The 13,872-nt window shown below is 34.1% G+C and overlaps 1 protein-coding gene across 1 annotated transcript in view; it reads left to right on the top strand.

Annotated features, from left to right (window-relative positions):
• The window catches only part of TMPRSS3 (transmembrane serine protease 3), a 58,779-nt gene that overhangs the window by 1,877 nt on the left and 43,030 nt on the right, over nucleotides 1–13,872 (top strand). The gene's annotated exons all lie outside the window — the stretch shown is intronic.

The raw sequence follows: 13,872 nt of genomic DNA, 5'->3' as shown, positions 1-13,872 counted from the left end.
GCCATGTGACCTTAGATGAGTACTTTTCTGAGATTCAATTCTCTCATCAGTAAAATGAGTATAATAGAATTAATATTATGCATTTTGCTGGATTATTTTAGGGAATAAATATGTAAAATGTATGTGAAGAAAGTGCTTTGTAACATTAAAACACTATATAAACCATTTTATCCATTTGCAACATTTGTCATAATGATATGACTGTCCCGCAGTAAGATCTTTTATAGAAATGAATCATCACCCCTTATCTACTCTGGTTCAGATCAGAGAGATTCTTGTGTGAAAGCAGGTGCTTAGTTTGAAGTTTCCAGAAATATTTGTAGCAGGTTGGGGGAAGGAGGAGGTAGAAGGAGTAATATTTTGTACCTATTCTCGGAAGTATGGAAAGACAAATTGCATAACTTATTTCAATTATGAATTAATTAATCAAGTGGCATTTATCAAGTGTTTACTGTGTGCCAAGCTAATGCTAAGGGAATAGGGACATAAATACAAAAGCAAAAAAACAGGTTCTACCATCAAGATACTGAATTTTAATATGGGAAAATAATCCCCCATTAGTAGTAACCAAAAGAAGCTTTGGGCTGAGAATACTACCTGTAGTTGTGCGTAAGGCTATGGGGTAATAAGTTGACACACTTTATCCAGGAGCAATATCAGGTTTGATATGGTCATTTGCGGTTCATAGGTTCAGATCTGAAGAAGAGTGGATAAGAAAAATGTTCTTAGGTATTTAGCAAGAAGGTGTAACCCCTATCCCTAGATTTATTGGCATGAGACTCTTTCCTCATTAGTAAAGATGCATGATCTGCCTTACATGAGGGGAAGGGAGAAGTTGGTGAGAAGAAAGAGAGTTGTAGTTCTCCATCATCCCCTTCTGGAACTCCTCAAAACCAGCCCCTTTGGGACTCTCCAAGCTTCAGTATCCTTCAGGACTCTTCAAACTTCAAGTCTTCTTGAGGACTCTTCAAATGTTGGGTTGCTTTGGATGTTTCTGGCTTCCAACTTTACTAGATAAGATAGAAGAGGCTAAACCCTAACCCATTTCGTGTTGCTGAAGGAAAAGATTCTAGGAAGACATAAGTAGAGTTAGCAGTCTCTATAATGTCCATATTTCCAGGTGTTTTCCTTTAGGTAAGATGGAGGATTTCTTTTTGGTTGAGCTGAGCTATCTTACTCCCAATAGGAGAGTTCCTTTACTCTGTCTTGTTTAATGTTTTTCTCCTATGTATACTTTCTTTGTCATCTTTTTTATGGCTTGGATAAATTGTTTTCTTTGCTATTCATTATATGTGTTCATTGTAGAATTCATTTTATGTGGGCAAGGAGTCCAGGACAGCTAAATGGCACAGATAGAGTCCTGAGCTCAGAATGAAGACGCATCTTAGTAAGTTTAAATCTGGCCTCTGAAACTTATTAGCTGTGTGACCCTGGGCAAGTAACTTAATCCTGTTGCCTCAGTTCCTCTTCTGTAAAATGAGCTGGAGAAGGAAATGGAAAAGCACTCTAATATTTTAGTCGAGAAAACCCAAAATGAGGTCACAAAGAGTTGGACATGATAGAAATAAATGAACAATAATAGGCAGAGTCAAACCTTGGACATAAAGCATTGGATCTCCCATTCCCGTTAATGACAAAGAAATCAGAAGTTTAGTTGAACTCCTAAATCATATCCTCTAAAATAATAATATTTAGGGTAGCAGATAAATATAATTCTATTCTAGTACCCTTCTCTCTGAGAAAAGCAGTGTAATCTCCACCCTATTCTTGTTCTGGCAGGAATAAAAGTCTCCCTTGGAGAAGGATGGGGATAGAAGAGTCTAGAGATATCTATTCTGCCTCCCTTTAGGCAACACCATGACAGACTTCTTTTATGTGGGCATCTGAGGATTTTCCCTATAGAAGCTCCCTATAGAAGGAGGATGTAGCTAAAGTGGAGAGAGTGAAGTATGGCTGGGGCTTTCCCGAAATCATATTCTGGGAAAAGCAAGTCATTAGCCAGGAGAATGAGATCCAAGAGCAGAATTTCCTCCAAGTCATAGTTTCTAGTGTTGGATGAAAGAGGTCATGGAGTAGGTGGCAAGAGTAAGAGTTTCAAAGGACTTAATTTTTTTTAAAATTTGGAATATTTCTTCAGGATCCCACCTACCTACCCCCCTTCACTGGAGATGACAAGCAGTTCCACTGGGTTATACATGTATCATTGTTCAAAACCTATTTCCATGTTATTCATATTTGCAGTAGAGTGATTTTTTAACATCAAAACCCTAATCATTTCCCCATCAAATTATGTTATCAATCATACGTTTTTCTTCTGCATTTCTATTCCCACAGTTCTTTCTCTGGATGTGGATAGTGTTCTTTCTCATCAGTTTCTCTGAATTGTCCTGGATCATTGCATTGCTGCTAGTGGAAAAGTTTATTACTTACAATTGTTCCACCATATATCAGTCTCTGTGTACAATGTTCTCCTGGTTCTGCTCCTCTCACTCTGCATCAGTTCCTGGAGGTCTTTCCAGTTCACATGGAATTCCGCCATTTCTTTATTCCTTTCAATACAATAGCATTCCATCACCATCAGATACCATAATTTGTCCAACCATTCCCCAATCGATGGACACTCTCATTTTCCAATTTTTTTGCCACCACAAAGAGCGCAGCTATGAATATTTTTGTACCTCTTTTTCCTTATTATGTCTTTGGGGTACAAACCCAACAGTGGTATAGCTGGGTCAAAGGGCAGGCATTCTTTTAAAGTCCTTTGTGCATAGTTCCAGATTGTGCTCCAGAATGGTTGGACCAATTCACAACTCCACCAGCAATGTATTAGTGTCCCAATTTTGCCATATCCCCTCTAACATTTATCACTTTCCTTTGCTACCATATTTTCCAGTCTGCTAGGTGTAAGGTGGTACCTCAGAGTTGTTTTAATTTGCATTTCTCTAATCAGGAGGGATTTAGAACACTTTTTTGTGTGCTTATTGATAGTTTTGATTTCATTGTGTGAAAACTGCCTATCCATGTCTCTTGTCCATTTGTTGATTGGGGAAAGGCTTGATTTTTTTTTTGTAAATTTGACTTAGTTCCTTATATATTTGGGAAATTAAATGTTGTCATAGAGTTTTGTTATACAAAATGTTTTCCCATTTTGTTGCTTTCTTTCTAATTTTGGTTGCATTGGTTTTGTTTACACAAAACCTTTTTAATTTGATATAAACAAAGTCATTCATTTCACATTTTGCAATCTCTATTTCTTGCTTGGTCTTAAACTCCTTCCTTTCCCACAGATCTGACAGGTATACTATTCTATGTTCACCTAATTTATTTATGATTTCACTTTTTATATTTAAGTCATTTACCTATTTTGAATTTATTTTGGTATAGGGTGTAAGATGTTGATCTAAATGTGATTTTCCCCATACTGTTCAAAGGACTTTTAAAAACAACCTGTTAATTTATTTATTCAGAGTCATAGAGATGGCTAGGAAAGAAAGGATCATGTGAAAAATTGTTCCAAGCCTCAAAGAATTTTAAAGTGGATGCTACTTTAATAAATACTTTATTAAGCCATCTAGACTACTGATCTAGTGAGAAGCAATAATAGCTATTTCATAGAATTTTATTTTCTGGCTTTTTCCTTGAGATAGAAAAAAGATCAGGGGCTCAATAGTCATATCAGCTCCATTTCATTGCTATTGTGAAACTATTTGGGCCTGCCAGAAGATGAAAGAAATCAAGATAGCATGATGATGCATTAATAGGACAGCTGTTAGCAAGCAACCAAGGGCCAATTTAGAATGTCTGAGTCAGAAAACAAAACTCATCCTAAATGTGTTTAAAAACAAACAAACTATAACCTGTACAATGAAATATGTTCTACTTAATGATGCATTGCCAAGTTAAGAAAAAGAGAACAATGTAATACACTAACTGGAAGTAACACATTTAAATTCATTCACTTATTTCCTAGAGCTAAAGTTCTCATGAACTTCTTTGATAGTCTTACAAAAGACTTTGGACACCTTCTCTGAATAATGTTTTTGAAAGTGTAAATTGAAATATACAAGGAAACCAAGTTTATTAAAGACATAGATTTATGAAATTATATTTTGTTGTTATATATGATGACAAGTTATGTTGTATAATGGCATGTAATATATTATTATGTATACATATTATACTTTTATTAAAGATTTACTTTTCCCCATGCAATTTCTTAGAACCTTTGAAATCTCCATATAGACTTCAGCTTAAGAACCCCTCAAGGAGGAGTTTTTCTGTTTACTTTGTTCTTCTATTAAGCAGTCCTACTCCTTTTCATTATTAGCTAATTAAGGATAAAAGTAATCTTACCTATTATCTTTTGTCACACCTCCTCACTTTCTGTATGAACATTCAATCTGTATGTTCCATTTTGTGCCTTTCTCCTATTCTGTTTTTGTTCACTTTCATTTTTCTTTTCTTCTTCCAAACTCCTTTTCTTGGAACTTTTTTCCTTTTTACGTTTCAGCAGATCAATATGACAAGTCAATTATAGCACATTCAAACAGCATTTTGACTTGCAGGCCCTCGAAACTTTAGAGGTAGATAGTACATGCATGGTCCCTCCTATTTTATGGATGAAGAAGCTGAGACTCAGAGAGCTTAGGTGTTTTGCCCTTGGTCACAAAGCTAACCTAGAATTTAATCAGAGTCTCTTTTACTCTAAGTTCGCCTCTCTTTCCACTACACTATTTTTAAACACTTGTGCTATTAAAAAGCAGTAAGAGGGGGCAGCTGGGTAGCTCAGTGGATTGAGAGCCACGTGGGAGGTCCTGGGTTCAAATTTGGCCTAAGACACTTCCCAGCTGTGTGACCCTAGGCAAGTCACTTGACCCCCATTGCCTAGCCCTTACTACTCATTTGCCTTGGAGCCAATACACAGTATAGACTCCAAGACGGAAGGTGAGGGTTTAAAAAAAAAGCAGTAAGAAATGATAACACAAATAAGAAGTGGCTCCCAACCATGACTGAATAGGGTTATAAAACCTGTATATAAAGAATACAAAATAGAATGTAGTAAGTACATGGAAGACATAAGCCCTTTTTCTTTTTCTTTGATCTAATAGATCAGAGCCCAATAGAGGTTTCTTTGGGTCAAAGTGTTTGGATATTTGAGTAACTATTGAGTTATTTTACTTTCTAGAGGGAATTACCTTGTCTACGTTCTTGTAGCCCTGTGAATATTTGCCATTTTCTCTTTTTTTTTTCCTGATGGGTTTCAGATAGAATTCTAAAGCTTTAATTTGCATTTCTCTAATTATTAGTGATTCAGAGCAGTGGTGTCAGTCCTAAAAATAGAGACCATTAAATTATACAGAAGGATTTCTGCAGGCTGTATATTGATATAATTTTAAAATATAGTATTATACATATTTTATTGTGTTTTTATTTTGGCAAATAGTTCCCAATTGCATTCTGGATTGGGTTGTACTTGGGAGTACTGTGGATTGCATAAGAACCTCAGCCCACATATCTGACACCTTCTTTGAAACATCATTACATTTGGTAATTAATAGCATGACTTTCTTTACTTTGAAAATTGCTAATTCATATCCTTGATCATTTCTTAAAAAGCATGGAAGAGGAAGCTGATAAGGAAAGCGATGGAGAAGAAAGTGAGGATGCTATAGAGGAGGGCAACAACAACAAAAAAGATGATAGGGGTGTCCTCCATGATAGCCCAGGAGTCAAAGAAGGACTTGTTCTTATACATCTGAATTAGTTCCTTACATATTTTAGAAAGGAGACCTTTATCTGGGAAAGAGGCTGGAACCAGTTTTTTCCTAGTCAACTTTCATCTAATCCTAGATACTTTGAGGTTTTCTTTTGGTGCAAAAATTTTAAATTTAATTTAATCAAAATTCTTTATTTGATATTCTGTGATCCTCTTTTTTCTTATTTCATTATAAATGTAGATCCTAAAAGTGATTTCTTTTTTTCCCTCTAATTGATGATGTGACCTTTTTTTTTTAATCTAAGGCATATATCCATTTGATATTTGGATCTTATCTTAACATGTTATGTAATATATTGATCTAATTCTAATTTTTTACAGACTGCTCTCCAGTTTTCTCTGTGGTTTTTCTCAAATAGTAAGTCTTGATTCTAGTAACTGAGGTCCTTAAGAACCTAGGATACCAATTCACTTGCTGTTGTTATTGTGTTTCATTCATCTGTTTCATTGATCAACATTTTGAAACTAGTACCAAATTCCTTTTTTTTTATTACTTCCTTTGTGAGTTCTTCCAGATGTACTTCGTTATTTTTTTCTGTCTTTAGCAAGTAATCATTTTCAGTTTGATGGCTGTAACATCAAATAAATAAATTTATGTAGTATTGTAATTTTTTACTGTATTTGGTTGGCCTATATACAAGCAATTAATATTTCTTTAATTACTTAGGTCTATCTTCCCATTCTTTCCTCCATTCAGTTATTAAGGTGATATTCCTAAAGCAAGGATCTGACCACATAACTCTCTATTTGGTAAAATTCAATAACTTCCAGTTACTTCAGGAGGTAATATAAATCCAGTCTTACAGAAGTTTGTCCCTTATTTCTTTTGTGTGCTTTCTCATACTTCACTCCTTTCCATATACTTTTTGATTCAATGACACTGGCCTTCTTGATGTTCCTTGTATAAGACATTACATTTTTTAACACTATGCGTTTTCTCTGACTATTTTCATGGTTGGAATATTCTTTCTCCTTGTCTCTATCTTTTGGCTTCCTGAAAATATAAGACAAAATCCCACCTTCTGCAAGAAGCCTTTCCCAGTGTCCCTTGATGTGACTCCTTTCCATATGAGATTTTCTCAAATTTATCCTGTATACATCTTCTCTGGACATGATTACTTGCATTCCTCCACGAGATTGCAAATTCCTTGGGAACAGTGACTTTTTCCTTTAAGTTTTCTTTGTGTCCTTAAGAAAAAGGATAAAGCAAGGATATCCATTGTCACTTCTATTTGTTATCTTGCTGAAAATACTAGCTAAAGGAATAAGACAAGGAAAAGAAATTGAAATAATATATAGTCAAAAGAAAAACAAATTAATAATTTTTGTAGGCAATGTGATGGCTTATTTAGAGAATCTTTAAGACTCAACTAAAAATTAATTTAATACCTTCAACAAACTGCAGGATATAAAGTATATCCATATAAATCATTAGTATTTCAGAGAATGGATAAAATACTAAGATAAAATAAAATATACCTATAGAGACACACAAGAATACCCTTTTTTCTTTTTGGAATGGGCTCTAGAAACTGACTCAGTTTTAGATTGATATTATAAACCATATTGAGGAAAGATTAATTTTTTTCTATATTTTAATGCTTTTAACCAAACTATCTTATATTTTCACAAAATCACGTTCTGTGCTATTGATAAAATCATATTATTTTTTCTTGATCTTATTAATATGGCTAATTATAGTTATAGTCTTCCTAATATAGAATCACCACTAAGCTCATTGTATAAAATTTGATCTGGTATTGAATGATGTATGACTTTCTTGATTTGTTTCTTCAGCCTTTTTTATTTGGAACTTTCCCCATCAATATTGATTAGGGATAGTGATCTTATATATATATATTTTGTTTAGATTTCCTCTGGCTTAGGTATCAAGACTATAATTGTATCATAGGAAATGATAGTAAGATCTCGGGGGGGGGGGCCTAGGGTCAAGGGGACAGGGCAGGGGGAATGGGCAGGGGGAGAAGAGGGTTGGGTATGGGAGGGGGTGGTTTGAGAACTAGGAGCCAAATTGTGTAGAGCAGGGTGGGACAGGGATTCTGATAATGATGGAATATGAAGAGATAAGTCACTCCTGTTCTGGGATATTCTTAACTCTCTTTTAATGCTTTTTATAGAAGCTATGATCTCCCCCAAACTTTCCTCTATAAGCTCAAGCTGGGTATTTTGTTCTGCATATTGCTGAATAAATAAATAAAAGGAACAATTGGTTGGTTTGGCTGGGAAATATTTTTTCCAAGGAGATACAATATTACAGCTACAACAATTAAAATCCCAAGGGGGAGTAGTGTGTTGATTAGACTTTGCCATAAGTTCCATGGGATGAGCCATTTCAGAGACAAGGAATAATATATTTACAAGTTTGGTCATGGAACTGATAAGCCAGTTGTTAAGTAAGTTGTGAACTGGCTGTAATGACATATTTCTGAAGTAAACATGTAGGGAATAGGACAAGGCCAAAATTTTCTCCAGGTTTCGTAGCTAAACAGCTTCCCCAGTCTTGCTGCTTTTGGTTAAAAAAAATAGCCGTATTCTATCTAATTTAAGGAGATAGGGAAAAAATCCAAATTTACTTATCTCTACAGCTGATCAAAATAAGCTATTAAAAGATGAACTTAGGGATAGTCACAGTAAAGAAAAAGTTTAGGAAAGTTAAGAAGATTGAGGGTATTTCATCACAGCTGACGTGGTCAGCCAAAACTGTAAGGATAATTTTATAGTTGTGACTTAAACTATATTTAATTATTAGTTGCCATGGGATATCCCAAATAATAAAATACCCAAGTCAGCTGGAAATTATGGTGATTTTAATTAATGTAGAGAGAAGGAATTAAGGAGAAGAGAGAGAGGAAAGAGTTAATATAAACTGCTCTGGCTCAGGATGAGCCAGGCAGGAGTTCAAGTCTTGGTCAAGGGGGCCTCCCTTGAGCCCAAGGGAAAAGGGAGTCAGTCTTATCACTCACCATGAGACTGTCTCAAGGAAGCTATCTGAGGGAGCTCCTTCAGACTGAGTTCCAGGATAGAACTGGCACCCAGGCAGTTCACAGGAAGTCACCAGTCAGATCCACCTCTCCCGGGAGAAAGAGTGACGAGGGGGAAGTGACGCACCTTTTATAGATGGTTTTACGTCACTTTCCTGCATCTTGTCTGTACCAATGGTAGCTTAGCTTGACTTAGGACAGCCCATGGTTCTGTCAGCTGTTTCTGCACATGTCTATCAAAGGCCATCCTCCTAGATACTTAATCCTTAAGGATGGGTGCAGACATTCCTGACCTTGTTAGACTAAGTAGGGTGGAGCAATGTAAAGTTCCCAACACATTCCTGATTCTGTTAGAACAAGTATCTCCATTGTTACAATCAGGAGGTAGCTAAATCAAATCTTCACACTACTATTGCAGTTTGTAAAATACTGGTAATCAATTGTTCTTTGAGGGCTTAATAGAATTTACTTGTAATTTCAAGTGGTTCTCAGTTTTTTCCCCCACTTTGGGAATTAATTTATAACTTACTCAATTTCTTTTTCTGAAATTGGGTTATTTAAATTCTCTAAGTTATGTTCTATTAACTTCATCATTTACATTTTTATAGCTATTCATATAAAGTTGAGAAAAATAGTCTTAAAATTCCCTTTATTTCTATTCATTTGTAGTAAATTCTCCTTTTTCATTTTTGATACTTGTAATTTGGTTTTCCTCCTCACTTTAAAATCAAATCAGCTAACAGTTTATCTTTCTTGTTGTTGTTTAAAAAAGCAACTTGTAGTTTTATTCGTTAATTCAATTCCCCATCTCTTTACTTTGAATTGCATTGATTTCTTCTTTGATTTTCAAATTTCAATTTGGTTTAATTGAGATTTTAAAATTTATTTGTTAAATACATTTTTGGTTGCATGCCTAATTCATTTATCTGTTCTTTCTCACTTTTATTGATGGAAGTTTTAGAGTGATACATTCTTCCAAGGATCTCTTTGACTATATCCCAGGAATTTTGTTATATTGTTTCATAAGTCATTTTGTCATTAATTTTTAATCCTTTCTTCAAAGATCCCTTATTTATTTAAAATTTTCCCAATTAAGATCAGATCTGTTTAATATATTTATAATGCTAAAATTTTTCATGAGGTTTACATTCTTTAATACTTGGTCAATTTTTTTTTTCCCCTCATGGGTGTTCTTTTTTTTTTTTTAAATATATTTTATTTGATCATTTCCAAGCATTATTCGTTAAAGACATAGATCATTTTCTTTTCCTCCCCCCCACCCCCCATAGCCGACGCGTAAGTCCACTGGGCATTAGATGTTTTCTTGATTTGAACCCATTGCTTTGTTGATAGTATTTGCATTAGAGTGTTCATTTAGAGTCTATCCTCTGTCATGTCCCCTCAACCTCTGTATTCAGGCAGTTGCTTTTTCTCGGTGTTTCCACTCCCATAGTTTATCCTTTGCTTATGAATGGTGTTTTTTTTCTCCTGGATCCCTGTAAGTTGTTCAGGGACATTACACCTCCACTAATGGAGAAGTCCATTACGTTCGATTATACCACAGTGTATTAGTCTCTGTGTACAATGTTCTCCTGGTTCTGCTCCTCTCGCTCTGCATCACTTCCTGGAGGTTGTTCCAGTCTCCATGGAACTTCTTCACTTTATTATTCCTTTTAGCACAATAGTATTCCATCACCAACATATACCACAGTTTGTTCAGCCATTCCCCAATTGATGGACATCCCCTCATTTTCCAGTTTTGGGCCACCACAAAGAGCGCAGCTATGAATATTTTTGTACAAGTCTTTGTGTCCATTATCTCTTTGGGGTACAGACCCAGCAGTGCTATGGCTGGGTCAAAGGGTAGATATTCTTTTAGCACCCTTTGGGCATAGTTCCAAATTGCCCTCCAGAATGGTTGGATCAGTTCACAGCTCCACCAGCAATGAATTACTGTCCCTATTTTGCCACACCCCCTCCAGCATTCATTACTTTCCTTTGCTGTTATGTTAGCCAAACTTGGTCAATTTTTGTAAATATGTCATGCATAGTTTAAATATACATGTACTTTTAGTATTGGTCAGAGATCAATTGTATCTAACTTTTCCAAAATTCAATTCAGGTCCTTATCATCTTTCCAATGTTTTTATTAGATTTGATTTGCTCTGAAAAGAATATCCTTATTTAGCTATTTTAGGGTCTTTCTTTTTGCTATTGTCTTTTATATTTCAGTTGAAGCATAATAGATTTTTCTGTATTCTATAATTTTTTGCCTTTATTTAAGTGTGTTTCTTGTAAACATAACACTTAATACTACTTTCTAATCTGTCCTGCCAATCTCTTCCATTTTGTGGGTGAATTCATTCCATGGACATTCAGTATTATGTTCATTAATTCTGTGAATTTTCTTTTATGCTCTTATGTTTTTTCTTCACTTTGTTCCCCACATCCTCTTTACAATGAAAGAAGGAGAGAATTGTGTATAGCACCAATATTCTAAATGATGAAATCTGCTTTTGCTACTCTTTTAATTTCTTTTCTTTATCTAGATTCCAAAGAAAAATATAAATTGGCCTTCACGTCAGCTAAGGTTTCTAGACAAATTAGAACAAACATTTAAAAAATCATAATATTAAATGAAATGAGAGCTGCATAGGAAATAAATAGAAAATAAATGAAAGCACCATTGAAAAAGCTTGAAACAATTAATAGCAAATTATAAGAGATTTAAAACCTTTCCAAGTAATCGATTCCTGAAAAATTAGACTTGACTAAACAGAAATTAATAGTCATTAAATTAAAATATTAAAATAAAACCCAAATACTGAAAAGTAGAAGATATGAAGTATATTACATGAAAAAATATAAATTACCTGGAAGACAAGAGGAGAAAAAATATAAGAATCAATATACTACTTGAAAACAATTCTTAAAAAAGGAAGAGTTTGAATATTATATTTCAAGATATCATGTTTGAAAACTGCCCAGAAATATTGTAACTAGAAGAAAGTGGGGAAAAAAAGAAATAATTTACTGGTCACTTGCTAAAAGAAACCATAACATGAAAACTCTTGGAAAGGTCACTGACAATATCCAGAAGTTCCATTATTTTAAAAAAGAGACACAAAAGAAGCCCAAAAGACTTCACATTCACATGAAGCAAAATGAGGATTACAAATAATTTTGCATTCACCACAATTTGGCATTCAATACAGTGTATTGGTTCTAAGGCAGAAGAGTGGTAAGGGCTAGGTAATAGGGGTTAAATGACTTGCCCAGAGTCAAACAGCTAGAAGTGTCTGAGACCAGATTTGAATCTAGGACCTCCCATCTCTAGGCCTAGCTCTCAATTCCCTGAGCCACCCAGCTGCCCCTGAAATACAATATTCTTAAAGGCAAATAATATGGACTTTCAATCAAGAATAATTTAATCTGAAAAACTAAGCATAAATGTACAAGGAGAAAAATGGATTTCTAATGAAATAAGGATTTCCAAGCTTTCCTGATGAAAAGATAAGACCTCAGTAGATACTTTGTAATGTAAACCCATGTTTACATTCTAAAATTTACATTCTAAAAATGTGAATACATTGGAGGAATGAGAAGAAATGATACAAAGATGTAGTGATTACATTCTAATATGATGAAATGAAATAAATGTCCCTTCTCAATTCTAATATCATTGAAGGTCAAAGAGGAAGTTAAATATTTAAGTTTTCCTTGAAACATCTAGATTCTATACCATTTAGTATATATACATATATTAAGTATTGATATTAATTTACTATCTATTTATAAAATATAAATTCCCTATTAATCTATTTTAATTAGGTATGTTTTTTTGTTCTTCTCTTCTATTTCAGTTGAAGCATAATAGACTTTTTGAATTTTCCTAATTTTTTGTCTTTATTTCAAGTGTGTTTTTTGTGACAAAATATTTTTGAATTCTACCTTCTAATCTGTGTTTTTAATCCCTTTCATTTTATGGGTGAGTTCCTCCCTTTCACCTGAAAGTACTTTTTATACATTTATTAAAAGAAGAAAGGAATGAGAGACAAAGAAGAAATGCACCAGGGAAGAAACGTGTGTGTAATGTGTGTGTGTGTATGTATGCAATAGACAAATTGTAGATTATATCAAAAGAGGAATGGGTCTATTTACTATCACTTGAAACTCAATTCCATTTCAACCATCAAAGCAGGGTAGAAGACACATATATACACAAATTTGTTATAGAAATACATTCAACTTAAAAGGGAAAAGAAAGGGACTGGAATGATGGAGATAGCAGAACTCAGATGAAAGAAATGCTTGGTACACCCATGGAGATATTAGTCATAATCAAAACAAATTATGACCTTATGGTTATCATGAAAAGAGGTTTAAAAGAGTAGAAGGAAAGATATAAGAACCCATATTTGTGGTCTTGAAAAAAGGAAGGTAAATAGAAGCAGAATGAAGCAAGGAAATACCACTAGGGCAGAGTATACTCAAATTTTTTCACCATCCTCTTCTACATGATTAAGCTGTAGATTTCAATGTACCCATCTCAAACCTAGATAAATACATTTATGAAAAAATCAGGCAAATGAAAGAAGTTACAGATCTGAATAGAATTTTGGAAAGTATATATTAAAGCTCTCTGGTGATTGCTGATTGGGAATATAGAGGAGCATATATACATAACACATACATGTATATACACAAATATGCATATACACAAACATATATTTCTCCTTCTCTATAAATATTTATTTCGCAGAAGTAGATGGCATATTAAAAAGTGGTTATGTGTTGACATAAAAACCTCATGAAATTCCATAAAATTCTACATATTACATGCACTCTTTATTGATCATAATGTGATAAAAATTTTAATCAACAAAGCAATGTTGAGCAAAAGATTAAAAAATATTTGTGGACTAAATAACCCTAAAGAATAGTTGAATTAAAAGTGTCATGGAAACAACATATAATTTCATCGATTACAATTACAGTAACTCTTCTGCCACCATTTTAAAGTTGCATACAATCAACTTCCCAAGCAATGCCATTTCTATCCCATTTACAACTGGCAGAGAACCTCTCTGCCAT

The sequence above is a fragment of the Monodelphis domestica genome, chromosome 4 (assembly GCF_027887165.1).
Source record: "Monodelphis domestica isolate mMonDom1 chromosome 4, mMonDom1.pri, whole genome shotgun sequence".
Lineage (NCBI taxonomy): Eukaryota > Metazoa > Chordata > Mammalia > Didelphimorphia > Didelphidae > Monodelphis > Monodelphis domestica.
This window is presented reverse-complemented; position numbering and strand designations above follow the sequence as displayed.